The sequence below is a fragment of the Schistocerca gregaria genome, unplaced genomic scaffold (genome assembly GCF_023897955.1).
Source record: "Schistocerca gregaria isolate iqSchGreg1 unplaced genomic scaffold, iqSchGreg1.2 ptg000047l, whole genome shotgun sequence".
In the NCBI taxonomy this organism is placed as follows: Eukaryota; Metazoa; Arthropoda; class Insecta; order Orthoptera; family Acrididae; genus Schistocerca; species Schistocerca gregaria.
Window position 1 is genome coordinate 3280143 of NW_026061704.1, and position 27884 is coordinate 3308026.

A 27884-nucleotide genomic window follows, 5' to 3' on the forward strand; every position below is an offset into this window, starting at 1 on the left:
TTCGAAGAGCTGCACAACAAGAAATGATTAGGAATGAAGATACTAGAGAAAAATTAAGTATTTTCAACAGAAACTAAAAAATTCAAAAATATCGTGAAGACTGGTGAGAATGCTACGTCCCAGACTTCCCCAAAATATTCTGAACTACAAGCGGAATGGAAGACGTGATATTGAAAGGCCTCGGACGTGGGAGCAATTTCGTTTGAGAGACTATCCCGCGCGGAGACTACTGAAGTACTTATACATTATAGAATTCTTAAGTTATACAACCAAAATAAGTAACTTTTAATGTAGTTTACGTTCACTGATGCAAAAAAAAAAAATCTTGCTTTTTAAAGTGGGCTATGTTCTTTCTAAGGGTTCAAACTGTCTCCATGACAAATTTGAACAATATCTGTTAAGCGGTTTGGACTCTAAAACGAAACAGACTGTGTTACAAAGTTGAAAAGCAACTGAGAGAAAGAAGCAGCGTCGGTTTCTGCAGGAGGCGGCCATCATTTTGTAGGACAATGTTCGGGCACGCTCGGTTCAAGTCGTGACTGATTTGATCGGTATATAGGGATGGGGAGCGCCGCATCACGCACCACACTCATCTACATCTATATTTATACTCCGCAAGCCACCCAACGGTGTGTGGCGGAGGGCACTTTACGTGCCACTGTCATTACCTCCCTTTCCTGTTCCAGTCGCGTATGGTTCGCGGGAGGAAAGACTATCTGAAAGTCTCTCTCTAATTTTACATTCGTGATCTCCTCGGGAGGTATAAGTAAGGGGAAGCAATATATTCGATACCTCATCCAGAAACGCACCCTCTCGAAATCTGGCGAGCAAGCTACACCGCGATGTAGAGCGGCTCTCTTGCAGAGTCTGGCACTTGAGTTTGTCAAACATCTCCGTAACGCTATCACGGTTACCAAATAACCCTGTGACGAAACGAGCCGCTCTTCTTTGAATCTTCTCTATCTCCTCCGCAAACCCGATCTGGTACGGATCCCACACTGATGAGCAATACTCAAGTATAGGTCGAACGAGTGTTTTGTAAGCCACCTCCTTTGTTGATGAACTACAGTTTCTAAGGACTCTCCCAATGGATCTCAACCAGGTACGCGCCTTACCAACAGTTAATTTTATATGATCATTCCATTTCAAATCGATCCGCACGCATACTCCAAGATATTTTACAGAAGTAACTGCTACCAGTGTTTGATCCGCTATCATATAATCATACAATAAAGGATCCTTCTTTCTATGTATTCGCAATACATTACATTTGTATATGTTAAGGGTCAGTTTCCACTCCCTGCACCAAGGGCCTATTCGCTGCAGATCTTCCGGCATTTCGCTACAATTTTCTAATGCTGCAACTTCTGTGTATGCTACAGAATCAACCGCGAAAAACCGCATGGAATTCCGACACTATCTACTACCTCATTTATATATATATTGTGAAAAGTAATGGTCCCATAACACTCCCCTGTGGCACGCCAGATATTATTTTAACGTCTGTAGACGTCTCTCCAGTGATAACAACATGCTGTGTTCTGTTTGTTAAAACTCTTCAATCCAGCCACAGAGCTGGTCTGATATTCCGTGGGCTCTTACTTTATTTATCAGGCGACAGTGCGGAACTGTATCGAACGCCTTCCGGAAGTCGAGAAAAATAGCATCTACCTGGGAGCCTGTATCTAATATTTTCTGGGTCTCATGAACAAATAAAGTGAGTTGGGTCTCACACGATGGATGTTTCCGGAATCCGTGTTGATTCCTACAGAGTAGATTCTGGGTTTCCAAAAACGACATGATACTCGAGCAAAAAACATGTTCTAAAATTCTACAACAGATCGACGTCAGAGATATAGGTCTATAGTTTTGCGCATCTGCTCTACGACCCTTCTTGAAGACTCGGACTACCTGTGCTCTTTTCCAATCATTTGGAGCCTTCCGTTCCCCTAGAGACTTGCGGTACACGGCTGTTAAAAAGGGAGGGCAAGTTCTTTCGCGTACTGTGTAGAATCGAATTGGTACCCCGTCAGGTCCAGTGGACTTTCCTCTGTTGAGTGATTCCAGTTGCTTTTCTACTCCTTGGACACTTATTTCGATGTCAGCCATTTTCTCGTTTGTGCTAGGATTTAGAGAAGGAACTGCAGTGCGGTCTTCCTCTATGAAACATCTTTGGAAAAAGGTGTTTAGTATTTCAGCTTTACGCCTGTCATCCTCTGTTTCAATGCCATCATCACCCCGGAGTGTCTGGACATGCTGTTTCCAACCACTTACTGATTTAAATTGAGACCAGAACTTTCTAGGATATTCTGTCAAGTCGGTACATAGAATTTTACTTTCGAATTCACTGAACGCTTCACGCATAGCCCTCCTTACGCTAACTTTGACATCGTTTAGCTTCTGTTTGTCTGAGAGGTTTTGGCTGCGTTTATACTTGGAGTGAAGCTGTCTTTGCTTTCGCAGTAGTTTCCTAACTTTGTTGTTGAACCACGGTGGGTTTATCCCGTCCCTCACAGTTTGACTCTACACGTACCTGTCTAAAACGCATTTTTCGATTGCCTTGAACTTTTTCCAAAAATACTCAACATTGTCAGTGTCAGAACAGAAATTTTCGTTTTGATCTGTTAGGTAGACTGAAATCTGCCTTCTATTACCCTTGCTAAACACGTAAGCCTTCCTCCCTCTTTTTATATTCATATTAACTTCCATATTCAGGGATGTTGCAACAGCCTTATGATCACTAATCCCTGTTCTGCACATACAGAGTCGAAAAGTTTGGGTCTGTTTGTTATCAGTAGGTCCTAGATGTCATCTCCACGAGTCGGTTCTCTGTTTAATTGCATGAGGTAATTTTCGGATAGCGCACTCAGTATAATGTCACTCGACGCTCTGTCCCTACGCCCCATCCTAAACATCTGAGTGTCCCAGTCTATATCTGGTAAATTGAAATCTCTACCTAAGACTATAACATGCTGAGAAAATTGATGAGAAATGTATTCCAAATTTTCTCTCAGTTGTTCTGCCGCTAATGCTCCTGGGTCTGGAGGTCGGTAAAAGGAGCCAATTATTAACCTAGCTCGGCTGTTGCGTGTAACCTCCACCCATAATAATTCACAGGAACTATCCACTTCTACTTCACTACAGGATAAACTTCTACTAACAGCGACTAACTCTCCACCACCGGTTGCATGCAATCTATCCTTTATATCTGTCTGTACCTTTGTAAAAATTTCGGCAGAATTTCTCTCTGGTTTCAGCCAGCATTCTGTACCTATAACGATTTCAGCTTCGGTACTTTCTATCAGCGCTTGAAGTTCCGGTACTTTACCAACGCAGCTTCGACAGTTTACCATTACAATACCGATTGCTGCTTGGTCCCCTCATGTCCTGCTTTGCCCCGAACTCGTTGAGGCTGCCGCCCTTTTTGTACTTGCCCAATGCCATCTAACCTAAAAAACCGCCCAGCTCACGCCACACAACCCGTGTAGCCGCTTGTTGCGGGTAGTGGACTCCTGACCTAGCCAGCGGAACCCGAAACCCCACCACCCTATGGCTTAAGTCGAGGAATCTGCAGCCCACACGGTCACAGAACAATCTCAGCCTCTGATTCAGACCCTTTACTCAGCTCTTCACCAAAGGCCCGCAGTCAGTCCTGTCGACGATGCTGCAGATGGTGAGCGGTGAGCTCTGCTTTCATCCGGCTAGCGAGACTGGCAGTCTTCACCAAATCAGATAGCCAGGAAGGGTTTCCTCCGATCCATAGCGACACACATCATTGGTGTCGACATGAGCGACCACCTGCAAATGGGTGCAACCTGTACCCTTCATGGCATCCGGAAGGACCCTTTCCACATCTGGAATGACCCACCCCGGTATGCACACGGATTGCACATTGGTTTTCTTCCCCTCTCTTGCTGTCATATCCCTAAGGGGCCCCATTACGCGCCTGACGTTGGAGCTCCCAACTACCAGTAAGACCACCCTCTGCGACTGCTCGGATCTTGCAGACTGAGGGGCAACCCCTGGAACAGGACAAGCAGCCACGTCAGGCCGAAGATCAGTATCGGCCTGAGACAGCCCCGGAATTGCGCCCTTCTGAGCTCAGCTTGATTCCTGACGTGAAGGTAGCGTTCTCGCTTTCCGCGTCTGGGTTCCCGGGTTCGATTCACGGCGGGGTCAGGGATTTTGTCTGCCTCGTGATGGCTGGGTGTTTTGTGATGTCCTTAGGTTAGTTAGGTTTAAGTAGTTGTAAGTTCTAGGGGACTGATGACCATAGATGTTAAGACCCATAGTGCTCAGAGCCATTTGAACCATTTGTCGAACTTTGGGGTATTCGGTTCGGAGCTGTTATGGAGATACGTCAGACAATAGACCGCTCCATTCGAACTACCTATACAACTGGCGTAGTTAGGGGTATCTTGCTCTTTCGACATCACTGGCGATGGCTTATATACATGAGCTGTTCAAAAAATATCCGACCTTTTTTAATTGTTGAAATCAACAATGGTATCAGGGCGCGCATGGGCTCATGTTTTCAGGCATATTTAGCACACATACCTGATTTTCTCCACTACTTCGGAACACTTGCAAGTCGTACACGTTGGATTTAGTATTCTGAGCAAAATGACGTCTTTACATCACATTTGGCTCCAAGCTTGGCGATTCTCAAGTTGAAACCATCGTGTGTTTGTGGACAAAGTAATGGGTACTGCAGGGCTAAAGGAGTGGTACAACCATTTCAAAGGTAGCCGCTAATCAATGAAGACAGAAGCCAGTTAAGGTACGCCCGCAATATCCGCAAATCAGGTCGTTACTGATCCCGCAATATTGCTGGTGAAGCAGAATGGACGAATCACTATCAGAGAAGTTGTAGTCTAATCTAAAAGCCGTAAAGTCAACTAACTAACTAGGTGTTACAATAACTAACGTCCGCCCGCGGTAGCTGAGTGGTCAGCACGACAGACTGTCAATCCTAAAAGACCGGGTTAGATTCCCGGCTGGGTCGGAGATTTTCTCCGCTCAGGGACTGGGTGTTGTGTTGTACTAATCATCATTTCATCCCCATCGACGCGCAAGTCGCCGAAGTGGCGTCAAATCGAAAGACTTGCACCAGGCGAACGATCTACCCGATGGGAGGCCCTCGTCACACGCCATTATTATTATACAATAACGAACAACTTAAATTGGAAAGAACACATAGAAAATGTTGCGGTTAAGGCTAACCGAAGACTGCGTTTTATTGGCACAACACTTAGAAAACGTAACAGACCTACAAAGGACACTGCCTACACTACGCTTGTCCGTCCTCTTTTAGAATACTGCTGGGAAATGTGGGATCCTTAAAAGATCGGACTGACGGAGTAGATCGAAAAAGTCCAAAGAAAGGCAGCACGTCCTCCTATTATCGCGAAATATGAGAGAGTGTGTCACACAAATGATACAGGATTTTGGCTGGACATCATTAAAAGAAAAGCGTTTTTCTTTGCGACGGAATCTTCTCACGAAATTCCAATCACCAACTTTTTCCTCCGAATGCGAAAATATTTTGTTGACACCGACCTACGTAGGGAGAAACGACCACAACGATAAAATAAGGGAAGTCAGAGCTCGTATGGAAAGACACAGGTGATCATTCTTTCCGGGTGCTATGCGAGATTGGAATAATAGAGACTTGTGAAGGTGGTTCGATGAACAACCTGCCAGGCACTTAAATGTGATTTGCAGAGTATCCATGTAGATGCAAGTATAGGTGGTCACATTTTTACTATCCCCTGTACGTGCATATCGCTTCACACGACCTTTGTTACCTCAATGTCGATATCGGCATCATTTTCGAAATATGTGAGCTTTCTTATATTATCTGTAATGTTAATATACAACATGAACAGTAAGGCTCCCAACACGCTTCCCTCTGGCACAAGTGGTTACTTTTACACGTATAGATGAACGCTCCATTTAGGATGAGATGATGTGTCCTCCCTACAAAAATATTTTATTGGCCGTACTTAATACGGTGCAGGCAAATGGTCAACTACAATTGCTGTTTACTGTGAGGTAACCTCTAGCGTATCAGAAGCAGTTTAGGAACATTTTTTCAAATGAGTATACGCACTCGTATTTCGGCAGGTGCACAGTTTTGCCATTTCAATTTTTGCACGTTTCACAGATACCATTTCGAAAATTTCGAGCAAAACAAATCGAAATCTTTATTACATCATGAAACAATGAAGAAGCAAATGCGGGTTTGTTAGCAAGCCCGAAGCAACATCTGGTACAAGAATCATGGATTTTAATAAAGTAGCTGTCGATAGGTTTTTTTCGTTGCTTACAGATGTAACTGACAATCACAAACTAATGACTTCTCAAATAACTAATTGTGATGGAACAGGCGTCTCGGTTAATGCTAAAAACTAATCGAACATCGCAGCTTGCAAAGGGAACCGTCCAGTGCAATCGTTAACATCTGCAGAAAGGGGCGAAACTGCAACCAGCCTCATTAGTACGTCAGCAAGCGGAGCTGACATTCCTCCTACGATTATTTTTCCACGAAAGAAGAAGCAGAAAGAATTTGAGTTAGGACAGGCAGCAGGAGGTTGCGCTGAGGTCCACAGCACAGCATGTATGGCCACAGAGTCCTTCTTTGTATGGTTTCCACAATTAGTGGTATTTTCTAAGGCATCAAAGCACGTCCCAGTTCTCCTTATATCAGATGGCCACTCAGCACATACCACGAACATTGACGTTATGGACTACGCGAGGGAGAGTGGCGTTTCTTTACCACCACATTGCTCTCACAGACTTCAGCCGCTTGATGTTTGTTTTATAAATCCTCGTTATAGTGATCAGCTTCGAAAATGGCTACGGAACCATGCAGCGAAAGTCGTAACTATCTTTCAAATTTCAACGCTTTTTGGTTCAGCTTTCGTCAAAAGCGCAACAATGAAAACCGCTATTAAAGGTTTCGAAGCTACTGCAATATGGCCCACGGACCCATCCATATTCACGACGCACACTTCCTCCCGGCACACACAACTGACAGCGGACGTGATAGGCCGTCAGATAAAGAGGTTATTATATCTGAACAATTGGAATTGCCTTCACCTAGCACACCAGCTGAAAAAGACGACTCAAACGGGCTGGATAATCAAGGGGACGAGGTTTCAGCGAATTGTTACAATGAACTGCCGCCTAAGAATAACAAAGTTATTGGGGCTAATTGTTCTAATCTTGGGTGCTCTTGGATGACAACTGACAACACAACCTCCTCATTTCATATTTCACCTGAGATTCTGATTTTCTTGTCAAAAGTTAACGAAAGCAAGAAAAGAGCGAGACTGAAAAGGGGGAACAACGTTGTTTTAACTGATTCGCCGTACAAAAAAAGAGTTAAAAGTCATTAATGGGAGAAATAGAAAAAAGAACATTGACAAAGAAGAAAGAGCAAACAGAAAACTTTCTGCGAAAGAGAATAAAATTAAGAACTCAAAAAAGAGAGAAAGATTCTGAAGGTAAATGGAAAAAAGGAGAGAGAATACAATACTAACGAGAGTGATTATGAGGAAAGTTCTGACTGTCAATGTGTATATTGTGGTGGGTTATATTCAAAATCAGTTGGAAGTTGGGTCGCTTGTTCCACCTGCAAAAAACTGACACACGATTCTTGTGCAGGAATAGATAGCGAAGATGATGAGTGTCTCCCCGTGTGTGAATTTTGTAAACAGCCTCAAGAAAAGGATACGATTCATGAAAACTGTAGTTTGACATTAATACTCACTTTAAACTAAAAAAATAACGAGCTAGCCAATATTTTCTGCATTTCGGATAATTTTATACGTTTTTGTAATCACTTGTATTTACCACCCCATTGTGACGCGTGCAAATGTTATAAATTTCTGTTTTTGAGTGAGAAAATATTGTTGTTTTATTTTATGGCAATGTTCTTGTATTTTTGTGATTAATACATCATAATGTGTTCATATAAAAATTTATAACTCTCTTATTTATCAATTTTGTACATTTAATCAAAGTTTTCAACTGTGTACCCCATTATACCTTGGATTCCCCAACGTGTCGGATAAGAAAGATAAAAATACAATCACTACTCGTTTCTTCAACGACAATTTAAGCTGTGTTCTGTGGTTCCTCCCAGAGTTCATCACGATATATTCCGAAAAAAATCATAGTTAACGAACATTATAAATTGCTCTAGAAACGAAGGCAATCGCAGTTAACATTTAATAAGGCCACTGGTATCCTTCGAAATGCAACTAATCAACGTCATGCAGAACGTCGTGGGTCACAGCGGATGGGTGGAATCGAAATATGACATTTACCCACGATCGCTTCTTTTTGTCAATTTGTGCCATTAATTTCTCTGCTCCCTAATCTGATTTCGTATCTCCCCATCAGCTATTCGATCAAAACTTTTTTAGCATTCTTCTACACCACAACATTTCGGAAGTTTCTAGTCGTCTCCTGTTTGGGGAACCAGGCATGTTAACTACTGATTCGCAATATATTTATTCCGAAAGGCAAAAGGAATCCCGAAAACAATGAAAATAATTTTGTTTATTGGTGATTGTACCAGTTTTATTTACACTTAGTGTGAATATGAAAGTATTTTAGTCCAAATCCGTATTTGAAGGTTCTAAATGTCGGTTTAAATGGCAGATTGCTATGTAAGACATGCCCACTTGTTTCTCTGTGCCATCTCTTCTTTGAGATGATAAGCCTAGGGACATTTTACCCGTAGCTTTGAGCTTTCACCTATTGAATACATATTTTCTTGTCTCGTAGTCAGTTGTTTGCTAGAGTAATAACGTTTCTGAACAAAACAAATGCCAAGATCTACCCACAAAGTTTTCGAAAGAAGTTCTAGAAGACTTGCAAGAAATAAAAAAGTAAATATCATGAAACAAATGTTATGTTTATGTACAGCATGCGTACTATTGGAAAGTGAAAGAAACTATGAATTTAAATGAGTGCATGTACGACGGTAAGTGCAATACAAGTTTAAATTTTCCGTAACTTTTCTAACTAAATGTACCTTTCCTCTCAAACCATTTATCCCAGAACCATGGAATTCTAACGACCAGTTTTCTTACTCGAGGGCATGAAGAGTCGAGGGATATGAAAGGGAAGCAGTGGTTGGGAAGAGAGTGAGACAGGGTTGTAGCCTATCCCCGATGTTATTCAATCTGTTTGCTGAGCAAGCAGTAAAGGAAACAAAAGAAAACTTCGGAGTAGGAATTAAAAACCATGGAGAAATTGTATTATAATGAACACTATGGTCTTTTAATTTTTGAAATTTGCCCGCAAAACCTGTCTTTCAAAATTTTTCTAAAAATTTCACTATTAATATATTATTCATGAAAAATTGTCAGCTTGTTGGAAAATAGTGGAAATGCATGTAAGAAATGTTTTGTGTTTTACCGTTAATATAACACAACTTAGGATAAGGGTCATATAAATAGATCAGTTAACTGGTGGAGATGGAAGATACGTTCTCCCCGTGAAAATTGTGTTTAAAAACAAATGAATATTTTCAAATCAACAGCTCATTTCATGAAGTCATAACTAGAAGTGAATAATCTCCACAAAAATTGGTAAGTTAATTACTTTGGTGCAAGAAAGTCTCCATCATTAAGGAGAACGATGTTTTCAATAACTTGCCGGCAGCCATAAAAAGCTTTACTACTGACAGATTTCAGTTTACGAGGAGCCTAAAGGATTTCTTGCTAACCATCTCTTCCGACACCATTAATGAATTGAATTACTTAGTAGAACAAGCGCGCGCGCGCGATTGAGTGTGTGTGTGTGTGTGTGTGTGTGTGTGTGTGTGAGAGAGAGAGAGAGAGAGAGAGAGAGAGAGAGAGAGAGAGAGAGAGAGAGAGAGAGAGAGAGAGAGAGAGAGAGAGAGAGAGAGAGAGAGAGAGAGAGAGAGAGGGGGGGGGGGGGCTCAAATAATACGTGTACTATCAGAAGTGTGACCAAATTTTCATTCCTCGTTCATGATCAGTCCATTTGCGGTCTGTGGATAATAAATTAGCATATTATTTTCCCATTGAGTATCTCCCCATTATGGATCAATTTCAATGGAAAGTACATATAATCTAACCCTCTCGTCTGCCCCACTTCTGTTGAAGGTTACACATGAGACAAATACCTTGTTGTTGTTGTTGTTGTTGTCTTCAGTCCACAAACTGGTTTGATGTAGCTCTCCATGCTACTGTATCGTGTGGAAGCTTCATCTCCCAGTACCAACTGCAACCTACATCCTTGTGAATCTGCTTAGTGTATTCATCTCCTGGTCTCCCTCCTCGATTTTTACCCTTCACGTTGCCCTCCAATATTAAATTGGTGATTCCTTAATGTCTCAGAACGTGTCCTACCATCCGACCCCATCTTCTAGTCAAGTTGTGCCACAAAGTTCTCTTCTCCAGTATCCTATTCAATACCTCCACATTAGTTATGTGATCTACCCATCTAATCTTCAGCATTCTTCTGTAGCACCACATTTCGAAAGCTTCTATTCTCTTCTTGTTCAAACTATTTATTGTCCATTATTCACTTCCATACGTGGCTACACTCCATACAAATACTCGGAGAAAAGACTTCCTGATACCTAAAGCTATACTCGATGTTAACAAATTTTTCTTCTTTAGAAACACTTTTCTTACCATTGACAGTCGACATTTTAAATCACTCCTAATGCGTAATCCCAGATAATTTATGGAATTAACTGCTTCCAGTTGCTGACCTGCTATTTTGTAGCTAAATGATAAGGGACCTATCGTTCTATGTATTCGCATCACATTACACTTGTCTACATTGAGATTCAATTGCCATTCCGTGCACCATGCGTAAATTCGCTGCAGATCCTCCTGCATATCAGTACAATTTTCCATTATTGCAACCTCTCGATACACCACAGCATCATCTGCAAAAAGCCTCAGAGACTTTCCGATGTCACTCACCAGGTCATTTATGAATATTGTGAATAGCAACGGCCCTATGACACTCCCGTGAGGCACACCTGAAATCACTCTTACTTCGGAAGACTTCTCTCCATTGAGAATGACATGCTGCGTTCTGTTATCTAGGAACTCCTCGATCCAAGCACACAACTGATCTGATAGTCCGTATGCTCCTACTTTGTTAATTAAACGACTGTGGGGTACTGTGTCAAACGCCTTGCGGAAGTCAAGAAACACGGCATCTACCTGTGAACCCGTGTCTAAGACCCTCTGAGTCTCGTGGACGAATAGCGCGAGCTGGGTTTCACACGGCCGTCTTTTTCGAAACCCATGCTGATTCCTACAGAGTAGATTTCTAGTCTCCAGAAAAGTCATTATACTCGTACATAATACGTGTTCCAAAATTCTACAACTAATCGACGTTAGAGATATAGGTCTATAGTTCTGCACATCTGTTCGACGTCCCTTATTGAAAACGGGGATGACCTGTGCCCTTTTCCAATCCTTTGGAACGCTTCGCTATTCTAGAGACCTACGGTACACCGCTGCAAGAAGGGGGGCAAGTTCCTTCGCGTACACTTTGTAAAACCGAACTGGTATCCCATCAGGACCAGCGGCCTTTCCTCTTTTGAGCGGTTTTAATTGTTTCTCTATTCCTCTGTCGTCTATTTCGATATCTACCATTTTGTCAACTATGCGACTTCAAGAGAAGGAAGCACAGTGCAGTCTTCCTCTGTGAAACAGCTTTGGAAGAAGACATTTAGTATTTCGGCCTTTAGTCTGTCATCCTCTGTTTCAGTACCATTTTGGCCACAGAGTGTCTGGACATTTTGTTTTGATCCACCTACCGCTTTGACATAGGACCAAAATTTCTTACGATTTTCTGCCAATTCAGTACATAGAACTTTACTTTCGAATTCACTGAAAGCCTCTCGCATAGCCCTCCTCACACTACATTTCGCTTCGCGTAATTTTTGTTTGTCTGCAAGGCTTTGGCTATGTTTATGTTTGCTGTGAAGTTCCCTTTGCTTCCGCAGCAGTTTTCTAACTCGGTTGTTGTACCACGGTGGCTCTTTTCCATTTCTTACGATCTTGCTTGGCACATACTCATCTAACGCATATTGTACGACGGTTTTGAACTTTGTCCACTGATCCTCAACACTATCTGTACTTGAGACAAAACTTTTGTGTTGAGCCGTCAGGTACTCTGTAATCTGCTTTTTGTCACTTTTGCTAAACAGAAAAATCTTATTACCTTTTTTAATATTTCTATTTACGGCTGAAATCGTCGTTGCAGTAACCGCTTTATGATCGCTGATTCCCTGTTCTGCATTAACTGATTCAAATAGTTCGGGTCTGTTTGTCACCAGAAGGTCTAATATATTATCGCCACGAGTCGGTTCTCTGTTTAACTGCTCAAGGTAGTTTTCAGATAAAGCACTTAAAAATATTTCACTAGATTCTTTGTCCCTGCCACCCGTTATGAACGTTTGAGTCTCCCAGTCTATATCCAGCAAATTAAAATCTCCACCCAGAACTATAACTTGGTGGGGAAATCTACTCGAAATATTTTCCAAATTATTCTTCTGGTGCTGAGCCACAACAGCTGCTGAGCCTGGGGGCCTATAGAGACATCCAATTACCATGTCTGAGCCTGCTTTAACCGTGACCTTCACCCAAATCATTTCACAATTAGAATCTCCGTCAATTTCCTTCGATACTATTGCACTTCTTATCGCTATAAACACGCCTCCCCCTTTACTGTCCAGCCTTTCTCTGCGATATACATTCTAATCGGAGTTTATGATTTCATTACTGTTTACATGTGGTTTCAGCCAACTTTCTGTCCCTAGTACTATATGGGCGTTGTGACCGTTTATTAATGAGAGCAGTTCTGGGACCTTTCTATAGACGCTCCTGCAGTTTACTATTAGCACATTAATATTGTTATTCCCTGTCGCATTTTGCCTACTCCTGCCTTGCCGCGTCTCAGGAGGCGTCTTGTCGGGCCTAGGGAGGGAATTCTCTAACCTAATAAAAACCCCATGTGCACTCCACACGTACTCCGCTACCCTCGTAGCCGCTTCCGGCGTGTAGTGCACGGCTGACCTATTCAGGGGGACCATACATTTCTCCACCCTATTGCGGAGGTCGAGAAATTTGCACCCCAGCTCTCCGAAGAATCGTCTGAGCCTCTGGTTTAAGCCTTCCACTCGGATCCAAACCAGAGGACCGCGATCGGTTCTGGGAACGATACTACAAATAGTTAGCTCTGATTCCACCCCGCGAGCGAGGCTTTCCGCCTTCACCAACTCCGCCAACCGCCTGTACGAACTGAGGATGACCTGTGAACCCAGACGGCAGGAGTCATTGGTGCCGACATCAGCAACAATTTGCAGTCGGGTGCACCCAGTGCTCTCTATCGCCGCCGGTAGGGCCCCCTCCACATCTCGGATGAGACCCCCCGGCAAGCACACAGAGTGAACACTGGCCTTCTTCCCCGACCTTTCCGCTATTTCCCTAAGGGGCTCCATCACCAGCCTAACGTTGGAGCTCCCAATAACTAATAAACCCCTCCCCCCGTGTGCCTGCTCGGACCTTGCTGAAGGAGCAGCCACATGTCCATTCACAGGCAGAGCGGGCGATGCCACACGGCCAGCCTCCACATTGACCCTCCGCCTCGTGCGCCGCGAACGCCGCTGAACCCGCCACTCCCCTTGGGGAGAGGGTGGCCAGCCGCGCCCGGTACCCGCGAAGATGTCTCGACAGCAGGGACAGTGGGTGAAGCATCTAACACCTGGGGTGCACCATGCGACGCACTAGACTCCCCACTGCCGCTACACTCCGAGGCAGCAAAAGCAAAAACACACGGAAGAAGAAGTGACAAGTAAGAAAAATACAGTTAATACTTAAATTAAGGTAGCTCGCTGCACAGCAGACGTGAAGCAGACGGCGGTTAGGGCGACACATGAACTTACAACATAAAAGTAATAACAGATAAAAATACATGTTCATGAACCTGAGAGAAAATCAGTCCATAAGTTTAAGCAAACGCTATCAGCAGTACAATGAGAATCAGCTTAATTTTTCAATTAACTCCTCGACAGAATAGAAGGAGTGACCCATGAGGAAACACTCCAGTTTCGATTTGAAAGCGCGTGGATTACTGCTAAGATTTTTGAATTCGAGTGGCAGCTTATTGAAAATGGATGCAGCAGTATACTGCACACATTTTTGCACAAGAGTTAAGGAAGTCCGGTCCAAATGGAGGTTTGATTTCTCCCGAGTATTAACCGAGTGAAAGCTGCTTATTGTTGGAAATAAACTAATATTGGTAACAAGAAACGACAATAAGGAATATACATATTGAGAGGCCAATGTCAAAATACCCAGACTCCCTGAACAGAGGTCGACAAGAGGTTCGTGAACTCACACCACTTTTTGCCCGAACCTCTCGTTTCTGAGCCAAAAATATCCTTCTAGAAGGGGAAGAGTTACCCAAAAACATAATACCATACGACATAAGTGAATGGAAATAAGCAAAGTAGACTAATTTACTTGTCGAAGTATCACTCACTTTCGGTACCGTTCGAATAGTGAAAATGGCAGTATTAAGTCTTTGAACAAGATCCTGAACGTGGGCTTTCCACAACACCTTACTATTTATTTGAACACCTAGGAATTTGAACCGTTCAGTTTCACTAATCATATGCCTATGCTGTGATATTAAAACGTCAGGTTTTGTTGAATTGTGTGTTAGAAACTGTAAAAACTGAATCTTACTGTGATTTAACGTTAGTTTATTTTCTACAAGCCATGGACTGAGGTCATGTACTGCACTACTTGAAACGGAGTCAATGTTGCACACAACATCCTTTACTACCAAGCTAGTGTCATCAGCAAACAAAAATATTTTAGAGTTACCCGTAATACTTGAGGGCATATCATTTATATAAATAAGGAACTATAGCGGCCCCAACACTGATCCCTGAGGAACCCCCTCCCCCTTGACAGTACACCACTCAGATCCCCCATCACACTGTATTACGTTCCCCCATTCCCGTAGATCGTTCCCTAATGCTCTTCCTGAAACACTGTACAACTTCTGATTCTGTCAGTTCTTTCAGGTCCCATCTCCTTAAATTCCCACCTTTTTCCAGTTTCTTCAGTTTTAATCTACAGTTCATAATCAATATATTGTGATCAGAGTTCACATTTGCCCCTGGAAATGTCATACAATTTAAAATATGGTTCCTAAATCTCTGTCTTACCATTATATAATCTACATGAAATATTGCAGTATCTCCAGGTCTCTTCCACGTATACAACCTTCTTTCATGATTTTTGAACCAAGTGTTAGTTATGATTAAGTTATGCTCTGGGCAAAAGCCTACCAGGCGGCTTCCTCTTTAATTTTTTACCCCCATTCCATATTCACCTACTACGTTTCCTTTTCTTCCATTTCCTACTGTCGAATTCCAGTCACCCATTAATATTAAATTTTCATCTCCCATCACTATCTGAATGATTTCTTTTATCTCATCACACATTCCATCAATTTCTTCATCATCTGAGGACTACTTTTACGACTTTGGTAGGCGTGGGATTCGTGGCTATCTTGGCCACAACAATGCGTTCACTATGCTGTATGTAGTAGCTTACCCGCATTCCTATTTTTATTAATTATTAGACCTACTCATGCATTAGCTTCATATTAGCCTTCCTAATACTTAAATCTATATCAGATGTTAACAATGACGCCGGTGGATGGACTATCACGAAATTACTGACCGTCGAGAATGTCACAAATATAACCGACAAGCTAATGGGCCCTTCACAGGAAAAGGTTTTTTGCCAGAAAACGGGGAAAACTGAAACCCAGCAAATGAGTAAAAAAGTGTATATTCACTAACAAAAAAAATAGTGTACGCACACAACTTACACAACAATAGTCTGGGATTACTCTATTACGTAATACAGTTTTTGTGATTGTATCTTGCAGCTTTAGTTATTTTTAATTAAAAGAGGCTTTAAAAGGACAGAAAGAACGTGTTGGACTACGCTAGAGATCGTTCTGTTAGCACAGTCTTTACTTTGTAATCACTTTCGTTGACTTCGGCAACTCTCAACAGAAATCTCCAACCTAACCGAGACAATGTGCTACGATACAGCCGAGATCATGACAAGAGAATGGGCTACATCACACTCGAAGTAAATGTATATAGGTAAGGATCCCCATGACCTGTATACGTCTGTTATAAAAAATCTCCAAGCCACTCTCCTCAAATAGACCGCAATCTTCTCTTGACCTTCAACTGTTACTATTTCAGAATTGAAAACCAGATTCAAAGAAAATTTGGCTACAAGGCACAAAACTAGAAAAATAAAAATAATAAAAGTGAGAACGTGAAACATGTTAGCAATAACCATAAACAGGAGATTTTACAGAAAATAAAATTGAGAAAGGAAATTATTAATATTATCGACCGTTTAGGAACTCTAGGCTACGAAAGGGATGAAAACACATATCGAATAAGTGGTGGACGAGTTAGTGTGTTTTAAGATTAAATCCAAACAAGAATTAGAGAAAAACATATCGACGCAAGGCCTCTATTACGAAAAATTGCTAAATCTCGAGACAAATTGTGTCCTTCTGTATTTGATGAAATGTTTTGGCCCCTCGTACGGATGAAACAGTATCTGCAATATCAACAGGAACTTCGGACATGTGTTTCATATTTCATCCAAGCCTGCAGTCTATAAATATTTAAACAAAATACTATAACAAAATACCACTACAGGGGAATTACTTACGGAGTAGTTCTTGGTAAAGAAACACAGGACACAATTACGTATGTGGGCTTAATACGAACTACAACTGTGTTTATAAATCGCTATAGTTGCCTTGGACTAACGACGAGCGAATATCAATATAACCTGTACGCTTTTCAAAGCTGTTATCCATGAAAAAGCTAAACCACGTATCGCGAACAAAATACTATTTAACACCGAAACAATGATATTAGCTGACAATGGGCACAGACTTTAGTCAATGGGCACTGTTGAAAATTTGTGCCAGACCAGGATTAGCACCCGAGTCCCCTGGTTACTAGGGAGAGGCAATGATCACTGTGTCCGAATTACACAGTGGTCAACAGAATATCACGAACTGCCCGAGCATGCCGTTCGTTAGATCGAAATTCTCAATTTCTCCATAGACTGCTAATGCACTGCTCCTTGAACATAATCCTCCTCCCCTTAATTATACAGTACATGGCCAAAAAAACAGACACCGAATATATGCAAACTTGGCCTTACGAACATTGCAGACGTCGTCTATGTAACACACGTCAAACTTCAAAGAATTTACCAATTCGTTGCATTGTTTACTATAGACGTAACGTAAAAAAAGCACTGCGTCTATTGAGATCATGATTCAGAGTTAAAAAAAACTAATAAGTCGCCTACATATTACAGTTGCTGCCAAAAGAGGAGAACCATTATTTTCCCACAAAAGGAAATATAGTTAAAATGACGCTTCTATTTCGGTTAGTTTATGCGGTTACTAAAATTTGCCGTGAAAGTTACATAGTGGTCTCTACCCTCCCCCCACCAGAAACGTAGTTATCGTGGCTGTTGTGAGACTTTTGTACACAGTTAGAGAAAGTGTGTTAAATGTGGCGCGGACGGAAACACTAGGCTACGCTACAGGGCAATCTGCTCGCACAACGTTTAGTCGGCATTCATAATCGTTGGCGTAAACAACTCTCAATCAAATTACCACCATCCAACCTAACTTAGATCTCGGGCTACACTACCAATCGGCCTGTCATCACAACCAAATATTCATTGAGTGGGGGTGGGGGGATTTCCTGTATCTCTAGGAAAAACTGTCAGTTTTGTCAGACTCAACAGCAAGATTTACCAATGGTAAACACTTTTTAGACGGCTCGTAATTTTAGAATAGTCCTCTTCGTCTTACTTGGCATAAATTGTTCGCTGGCGTCCCAGCAGCTAGCTCCCTCAGTGTCTGCTTCTGCCATCGCACCACGCCAGTCTGCTGTTGTCCTAGCAGACCGAACGCACCGCACATCCGACACCTTCGGAACCACTCACTGGCCAGTTAGCAACTGAGCGGAACACTGTTTACATCGTGAAAGGAAAACTATGCAAAGATGTACACTTAAATGGCACGACTGAGTAGCGCACACACACAGTAATATCTGAGGAATGTCCTTCGACACGCGCAGAACGAAAGTCTTCTCGCGAACGTACAGCGTCTCTGAAAAAAAATCTAGTGACTATATTCCGGCGTTACAGCCAGGTTCTCATACAAATGAGCAAAAAAGGGTAAATTTGAAATTTTTTTGAGACAATGAAAATACATTCGAACGATCTGTTTGGGAATTACGAGTGACAATACTATGAGCTTAATTTTAGATTTTCAATAAAAAATGGCGCCCGTAATTATGATTTGATCAAGGGCTTGCGAGACTGGAGTACGCAGAGTGCGTGCAGTGTGGCACCTCAGATGTTACCTGAATTCAAAAATGGGTAACATCAGTTGATACTACATTATTTCTCTGAACTTGAAAATGGATAACATCAGTCGATAATACATAAAATTAATGGGAGCGCATACCTAACCGCAATGAAACAACCTTAAATTTAACGATACAGTGCTAATTCGAACTTTGAGTTCGATTTTGAGGGGTTTGTTTCACTCCTTATGCCTACACAAAAATTAGTTAATATTAACAAATGTCGTATTATAGCTATAAGTTCCTAAGAAAAGCGTTTACTTTTAGGGGTCAGAGGTAGAAGTTAAGAGATCGAACCACTTTTAATTTATGCTGCATGCCGTTCTGAGAAAATCGTTACTCGAAAAAAAAAGTGTTCAAAGTTTAGGGAAAACATTTAGTTATATTATTACTTCGATTTGCATGAACTGAGTGTTACACATATATTCTTAATGTCGCTGAAAACGAATCTGAAGTCAGATTTTCAATATTCAAAACAGCTAATCCAATACGGAGGGCAAACGATTATGTTTTGACCAATTTTTACCAAAAATGTATTTTCGTTATTTACGTTTAGTCTGCAATTCAAGGAGTATTTATCAGCCCTTCCTCTACCTCTGATTGTTCCTAGACAGCAACTTCCTGTTCTTCTTGGCAGGAAAAGCCGATCTGTCTAAGCTGGATATGCAGCACTCGGCAGCCTGCACCTGATATTCGTCCGTATTTTCGGTGAGTATGTTTGCATGCATTCTGCAGTATGAATCCTTTTGAGCACGTGCGACACGGGACGAGTTATCATCTACATCTATATGGATACCCTGCAAAACACATTTAAGTGCCTGGCAAAGGGTTCATCGAATCACCTACACAACTGATAATTAATTGAAACCCTCAGCTGCCGACAGGTGTTGTTGATATACTTCGATGGGGACAGCTGAAAAGTGTGCCGCTACTGGGACTCGAACCCAGGATCTCCTGCTTACAAGGCAGACGCTCAATCCATCTGAGCTATCGAGGGCACAAATGAACAGCACGACTGCAGGAATTTATCCCTCTCACGCTTCCCGTGAGACTCACACCCCGAACCGCCCACAATCCGATTACGTAATGTACTTAATAGGTATTTGTCCATCCACTCATTACTGGCTCACACTAAGGTGACGATTCCCGTAAGATTTCCGGTAGCCTGTGCGCATTCGCACAGACGAAGGTCAATGGCTGGGTGACGTTTAACCATAGATATGAAGATAGTAACTGTTCTAGAAAGAACAGGCGCCACTGACGACCGTGCAGCTCTTCTAGAATACATGATAGACCGGCCGATGTGGCCGAGCGGTTGTAGGCACTTCAGTCGGGAGCCACGCGACCGCTACGGTCGCAGGTTCAAATCCTGCCTCGAGCATGGATGTGTGTGATGTCCTTAATTTAGTTACGTTTAAGTCGTTCTAAGTTCTAGGAAACTGATGACCTCAGATGTTAAGTCCCAAAGTGCTCAGAGCCATTTGAACCATCAGTCCGTATGTTTGCACACTACTTACAGTAACTTATGCTAAGGACAACACACACACAACCATGCCCGAGGGAGGACTCGAACCTCCAACGGGAGGAGCCGCGCGAACCGTGACAAGGCGTTGGACACATGGCGGGTACCCCGCGCGGCTCATGGCAGCCGTGACACTGCTTCAAACAATGGACTGTAGAAACTTTTGTAAAGCACGGATTAAAAAAAAAAAAACCTTTCCGTTCCAGGAGTCTAGACAAGTACACCTTTAAAAAATGCAACTACAAAGAAATTGAGTTTTCGAACGGGGCAGGGCTTAAAACTTTGAAGAGTTAAATTTTAATGGCCGTTCTCTTGTATGCAAATAGTTTCACAGTAGAAATTTCTCTAGTTTTATTTATTTATTTATTTTTTGCTGTAGGTAAAGAAGGATAGGATTCTGAGAAGGGGGAAGTGTGGGGGGGAGGAATCTCGCCTCTCCCACCTTGGAATTCTCAGTACAGAATTTTTATTCATTACGAGATTCTCAGCCACTTGCAGAAGTGATTTCGCGTGATTCTGCAAAACTTTTCCTTTAGCCAATCGTAGCAACTATAGGATTCCGTTCCTGCTGCATGACATGTCTCGGAACTTAAACTGACCAACTTATTTGCATAAAGAGCTAGCTTATCATCCGCTTCTTTACTTACTTAGACCGTTCATGGTCTGCAAAGCATTTTTTCTTTAATCGTTTTTTTTATGTCTTTTATAAACTGCAACACTTTCTAAACTTTTCTAAACTTAACGCCGTTGAAGCATGGTCTTTTGCTGAATGACCAAAAAGCAATGCTGACAGCTGGGGTCCAAGGTTTTTGTTAATCAAGCCGTTTGTATTCTTGTTTGTATAACGCATATTTCTTTATATCTAATTGAGAAGTGAAATACCGGTTTTCGTAGATGCAGATTTAAAATATTTTAATATAACGCAAAAAATATTAATTAAAATTTTCATCCCCTTATGCTCGAAGTTAAAAACCAGTGAAACACGTAGTTTTTAAAAATTGTAACAGATTAGCCGAATACGAATTGTCAGATATGCTTTCATAATGCTTTCATAATGAACCAATTTCAGAAACGTGGAGCCGGACCTGGGGGTGAATTTCCTTCTCTCCGAGACACCCGGCTTCTTCTTCGACTTAGCCGGCAAACAGGCCGAGGACGCCGGGTGGGGACCGAATATGCAGCAGTTTGTGGATGGCGACGTCGTCACTGGCTGTTGCCTTCGTGCGGGCCTCTTGTGTAAAGGGGGAGCCAACCGTGGCCAAGTGAAGGTCTGTATTCCACAGGAACGAGTTAGCATGGCACTCAGATATTTCTACGAGTCGGCGGACGGGGGTCATTTGGGGTTCTTCAAGACCTTGAACCGAGTTCAGGAATACATGTTTTGGCCCAACCTATATCGCGATGGCAGGCGATTTGTTGGCAACTGTGTCCAGTGTAAGCGTGGTAAGCCCGATGTTGGGCTGCACAGAGAACTACTACAGTCGCTTAGGGAGCAGTGTCCTCTGGACCGCGACTCAAAGATCGAAACAACGATCGACGGAAACTGGTGCCAGAAACGCACCAGCTCACTCTATTTCATCCCCTTAGGGGTTGAACTTCCAAAAACACCGAAACACGTATTTTCTTATTTGTAGCCTTGAAGTCAAATACCAATTTTCGTAGATGTAGCCTTAAAAATACTTTCATAGTTCTTCCATAATTATTTATCTCAAAATAAAATGTTCATCCACTATTTCACCTCATAGAGGTTAAATTCCCAATAATACTGGAACACATATTTCTTTATTTCTGACCTAGAAACCAGATACAAATGTTCGTATGCCTAGCTTCAAAATTACCTTAATAGCTACATGATTCAGAAATCCTTTCATGTCCTGTGTCTCCCCCTTAGAGGTGGAATTTTGAAATATGCAGTATAAGCGGTATAAGATCAACACTCTTTCCAAATCTCAAGGTTTATTTTCCTTGGCGGTCTGGACTGTGTGAGTTTCATAGTAATAGTCCTCCACACACACACACACACACACACACACACACACACACACACACACACACACACCACTACCAATGCCACCACCACCTCCTGGGGAAATTTCTGCAGACGCCCTTGTTCCACTGCAGTCATATTTTGCCGACGACCTACATTTAGCAGCGTGGGAGGGATAGTGTCGTGCAACAGACAGTATACTCAGTAGACAACGAACTGTTCGTTGTGAAATCAGCGACATATTAACCGAGACTGACACAGAAGGTGCTGAAGGTGAAGCACACTAGACTCGTGTCTACCACGGCTTCAAATAGTATCGATTTACTATGAACGGAAGTTCCGAAAAGTGAGCAAGTAATTTTACAGTAAATTCAGTACCGATGGTGAGGATATACAACGAAAAACATTTCTATAAAATTTCAGAAATAATGAAATATTCCACTCAAGTCGCGTGACAGAAAACGCAATGGATATGCTTGCACTTAAGACGGAAGGCCCTACGTGCTTACGCAGGCTTACGACAGATCGTAAAATTCGGCAGTAGGCGTAAGCCAACCTCTTGTGCTGCCATCTGTTATTGATGCCAGGCATCAAGGTCTCAGTAGTACGACCATCCACTGGAGAGTAGTTTGCTTTGTAAGCACTCCGTCTTCAGGCCACGAGTGACCTACTGGGACAGCACCATCCGACCGCCGTGTCATCATCCGTGGAGGGGCGGGGGTCAGCACACTGCTCTCCCGGTCGTTATGTTGGTATTTTTTGACCGGAGCCGCTACTATTGGGTCGAGTAACTCCTCGATTGACATCATGAGGCTGAGTGCACCCCGAGAAATGGCAAGAGCGCATGGCGGCCTGGATGATCACCCATCCAAGTGCCTTCAACGCCCGACAACGCACTTAACTTCGGTGATCCCACGTGAACCGATGCAACCTCCGCGGCAAGGCCGTTGCCGCAGATATTTTACAGTAGTTGCTTACGTTTCATAATTATCTAGTTTACGGGGAAAATGTAAAAAAGGCGATTGTCACCGAAGCTACAACTAATCTGAATTTCTGGTTAGTTATCAAGTGGTCTTGTGTGCGAGCCTGAATTTTTCATCCTTTGCGGTGGGAATGATTCAAACCCGTCATGTTCTTCTTATGAAGTGTTCTATTTATTTTGCACACAATGATCGTTTGTAGTTGTCTTGAGTTACTAGGTTGATAAATTTTTGTTTGGCGCACGTATCATAACTGAGATTTGCGCTTAATGGCTGAAGGTGAATTAGCGTAATGAGTAGTAGCGAATGTTACAGTAACATGTTTGTAAATTATTTCAGGTAAATTACGTTAGTCGTGTAATATTATCCGTATACCAGTACAGTATATGGGCCAATTACGTTAGTCATGGAATACTATCCGTATAAGACTATGTCACCTTGGTGTCCCGGAATTTGCTTCAATTTTGGAATCCACGAAAGAACTGGAAATTTTCCTTTACACAGCTTTCCATATAATTTCTATTACAGTGATTCAGTCTTGCCTGTCACTCGACTTTTCTGACTGTGAAATAAATTCTATCGCTCAGGTGCTTATTACCTCTTCGTGTTTCCATTTGCCGATATTGCGCATAAACACATATCTCAAAGTTGCTATGGACATTGATGGAGCGACACACTTTTCTATGGCGACACTGCAGTTTATAGATAGAAAAACCGATCAGTTAAAACGACATGGGTATTTTAGTTCTGAATAACCGATGTCTTTCAGTATTTGTTTGCTCTCGGTTATAACAAGTATCTTTTCATTTTTTCCTGATAACCACGTAAAAACAGATATATCAATTAGCCACAGATGTCGTAGTAAAATTTTTAGTTTTCAAATAAACCTTTTTAAAAAAAGACGAGTAATTTTTGTTCGTAAGATTTCTATAGCACTGAAATACGGCGTTATTACAGAAAAAAATGGGAAAAGTTATGTATGCCACTTTAATAACACTGCTGATAGAAACGAGCAACAAATGGATTGGTCCAACATTGCCGAGACAATACTGTGCCTGTTATACAAGCAGAGCGCGAGACTGGACACAGTTTCTCGCTGTTGTCGAACGTCAGTTGTAACATAGAATGGCACCATCTGGAAGTCTGGAAGTATTTTACGATATGCGGTACGAGTGAAGAACAAAGTTAGATTTGGTCGACTTGCGACATCATACAAGGAAAAAAGTTAAAATTTAACAAATCATTCATAGTTCTGGATAAAAGTAGAAAGTGCCTGATCTGCTGCTGTGTCTACGTAGTATGCCGTTATCTGCTTTTAGCCCTTAAAAACAGAGAAATTAAAACGAAAAAGAGAGTTCTCCTGCCGCAGTTTTCACTCTTTATCGCTGGACTATACGTAATGCCTGCATAGTGCTGTGATAACCGATTACAATATAATTTTTGAGCAGAGCTTCTAAAAACTATAATCAGTAGGATAATATTGCCAGTTTTCTGTAGTATAGAAGCACTCGCCAGCAGCGAAGATCGGACAAAGTTTTATTTGACTATTTAATTTAAAGAAATTAGAATTATATTAATACCGTCAGTTGCTCGCGGGCGTTGATAAATATCAACGTGGACAAGTGAAAATGTGTGCCGCGACCGGGACTCGAACCCGGGATCTCTTGCTAAAATGACAGACGCTCTATCCATCTGAGGCACAGAGGACACAGTGTATGGTTCGACTGCAGGGACTATCTCGCGCACGCCTCCTGCGAGACTCACATTCTCACCTTGAATGTCCATACACTACAGTCGTAGAGTCCCACTCCAACACACTAATTCCTCGTGGAAGACATGTCCATATCAATATAAGTATATGGTTCTGGCAATACCAGCCATGACCTTCTTCTGTGAAGATGCACACGTATTCCCCGAACTGGACTTGGTAAGAATGTGTTCCACGAGTAATGAGTGTGTCGGTGTGGGACACTACGAATGTAGTGTGTGGACATGCAAGGTGAGAATGTGAGTCTCGCGGGAGGTGTGCGCGAGATAGTACCTGCAGTCACACTATCGTCTGTGCCCTCGGTGGCTCAGATGGGCAGAGCACCTGCCATGTAAGCAGGAGGTCCTGGGTTCGAGTCCCAGACGTGCACACATTGTCACCTGTCGCCGTTGATATATATCGACACACGTGAGCAGCTGACGGTATTAATATAATTCTAATTTCGTTCTGAACGGCTGCAGGTCATCATAAGGGTATTTAATTTGACATTTTGATTCCATTTATCAAGAAACTGAGAAAGTAAAAATTGTTTAATCTTTGTTTGATTTCTACGTTTACTAGAGAAAATAATGTAAATAAAAGACTGAAAATCGGTTATTACAAGAACTGGTATTGTGACGGGCTTTAACAATTAGCTTAAAGAAGGGTTGGGAAACTGATAAGAGCCGAAAACCAGTTATTTCAGCGATAACCAACATTCCCACTGGTGTTCTGAGTGGTAAGATTGACGCACAAGGACAACAAGAACAGTTTCTCAGAAAGGTTACTGGAGCTCTGATGTTCTCAAAATGAACGGGCCAGCCATTGGCGTCTGCGAGGGTGAAGGGGGGGGGGGGGGGAGGGGAGGAGGTCGGGAGGGGAGGATAGGCAAAAGGGCACTTTCACCCATCGCCCCCAACCCTCCCTGGAATCTGGAGTAAAGAGTTTTTATTCGTTACAGTATACTCATACTCTTCCAGATAAGAATTCTCCACAATACTGCTAAACCTTAGCTTTGACCAGTTGTAGCGCTTATAGAGTTAGGGTCTTGTAGCTTGATGCACCTCGTAACTGACCAGCTGATTTGTACACAGAGTGCCAGTTTCAGAATCATGCACTCCAGCCCCGACCCGCCTTCCCCCCTCCCCACCACTGGAAATATTTCTGCAGACTCCGGTCTGCCACTGTGCATATATTTTGATAACATCCTGGTTTTAATAGCATCGAAGGAACAGCATTGTGCAGTAAAAGGGTAGACCTAGCACAGAACACACCATTCACAATGAAACGCATCACTTAGTAGATGGTGAAGTACTCTGAAGCTAGCCAGATAGAAACAGAACCTCCTGGCACTGCATCTAACCCAAATTCTAATCTTACACTAATCTCTTGTATGTACCTACCACGCCCTCAAAGAGCCAACGATTTACTATTATCAGAAGTTCCGAAAAATGAGGAAGAAATTGACCCACACTTTTTTGCGTTGTTTATTATTTCGATTACACCATAAAGGGAATGGACTTGTAGCCACAGGTTACACAAGCGATAGATGGTTTAAAATACATAAAAAGAGATGACAATAAGAAACGCTTTTTAAAAACACAATGATGCACGGCTTTTACGATTTTTACAGGAAAAAAATGGATGACAAAATAAAGGTTTTTCAAAAATACGCTGGTAGACAATATTGGGGATTTTTTATCTTTATAGATGACTAGCGGAAAAGCTTGGTGTTGACCAGGCATTTATTTAGAGCTGTGCGTCCACGTCCGTACTATGCAGCGTCTGGCCTTGTCCTGAGTTTTTATGACGTATCTCCCGAAACATGTGTCGTACAATGATATAATTTTGTAGGTACATTCAGCGTCATATGCGGATACTGTCTGCAAAATTTATTGCGAATATAGTAGCAAAGAAGTAACAAATTTAAATGTCACGAATGCTGTGATGCCCACACACTTGGGTGTAACTAATGTACACGGGATGCTTGGCACGATCATTATGGCTACCATCACCTGTGGTCGTAATTGGACCAGCTGTGTCGACGTAGTGAAAATATAAATGTGCATAACATGGTAAACGTCCATTCTTCCCAGTCATCAGACCTGAACTACGATCAAAAATATCATAAAAAGTGGTAGGGGCAATGGCCTTGCCGCAGTGGATACACCGGTTCCCGTCAGATAACTGAAGTTTAGCACTTTCGGGCGTGGTCGGCACTTGGATGGGTGACCATATGGGCAGCTATGCGCTGTTGGCATTTTTCGGGTTGCACTCAGCCTTCCGATGCCAATTGAGGAACTACTCGTCCGAATAGTAGCGGCTCCAGTCAAAGGAAACTACCACAACGAGTGGGAGAGCCAGCTCCTCCTCCACCCTCAGTGAGAATGACGTGGAGGTCGGATGGTCCTGATTGGCCACTTGCGACCTGAACACGGAGTGCTTTTTTAAAGTAGTACTCCCTACATAAAACTGACAGTCTAGGCTCAGGGACTGTCCACGGTAAATGCTGCAATGGACCTACGAATACTATTAAAATAACGGTTTGAGTTCTCTTTAATTGTCCAATCATCTGAAGTGAGTCCTTATTGCAGTACGCTGAAAAATAGATTTTATGTTAATGGCGGATAAATTTTATGTGAATGGCGGCAAATTAACTTTACCCTAATGACACACAAGGTCAATGCCGTACTATCACGTAAAGTATTCTCAGATCGAAATGTTTTGCATTACAAAATCTCCAACGTAGATTCATAATACCGCAATTATAATTCTCAAAATAATTTGGAGCTACGTTCAATGCATATTTAAATGCATCTTTCAAAACAATAACAGAATTCTCATTAGATCATCATTATCAATGGCTAGAGTATTCCTATTATTTCGTCTACCAAAAACCGCGTCTCACTATGGCTTCTTCAGTACGCTGTTTTGTTTTCCACTGTTGACAATAGAAACGATCTGGCAGATGTGACATTGTAGATGCGCAGTATGCGTGTCTTAATGCAAATAAACCGTCTGGAACATTTACCCTTGAACGTCCCTAGAATGGGATTTCATGGAACGTTATTACTTTCCTGTGTCCATTTCCATCACAAAAGCTGATCGCCACGACTGGGGAAGGGGAGGAG

The 27884-nt window shown here is 42.3% G+C and overlaps 1 non-coding gene across 1 annotated transcript; it reads right to left on the minus strand.

Moving 5' to 3' along the window:
• Positions 1-19440: 19440 nt before the first annotated feature.
• Positions 19441-19515, minus strand: Trnat-ugu (transfer RNA threonine (anticodon UGU)). The gene has a single exon. It is a non-coding gene; the product is annotated as a tRNA-Thr (tRNA).
• Positions 19516-27884: the final 8369 nt, after the last annotated feature.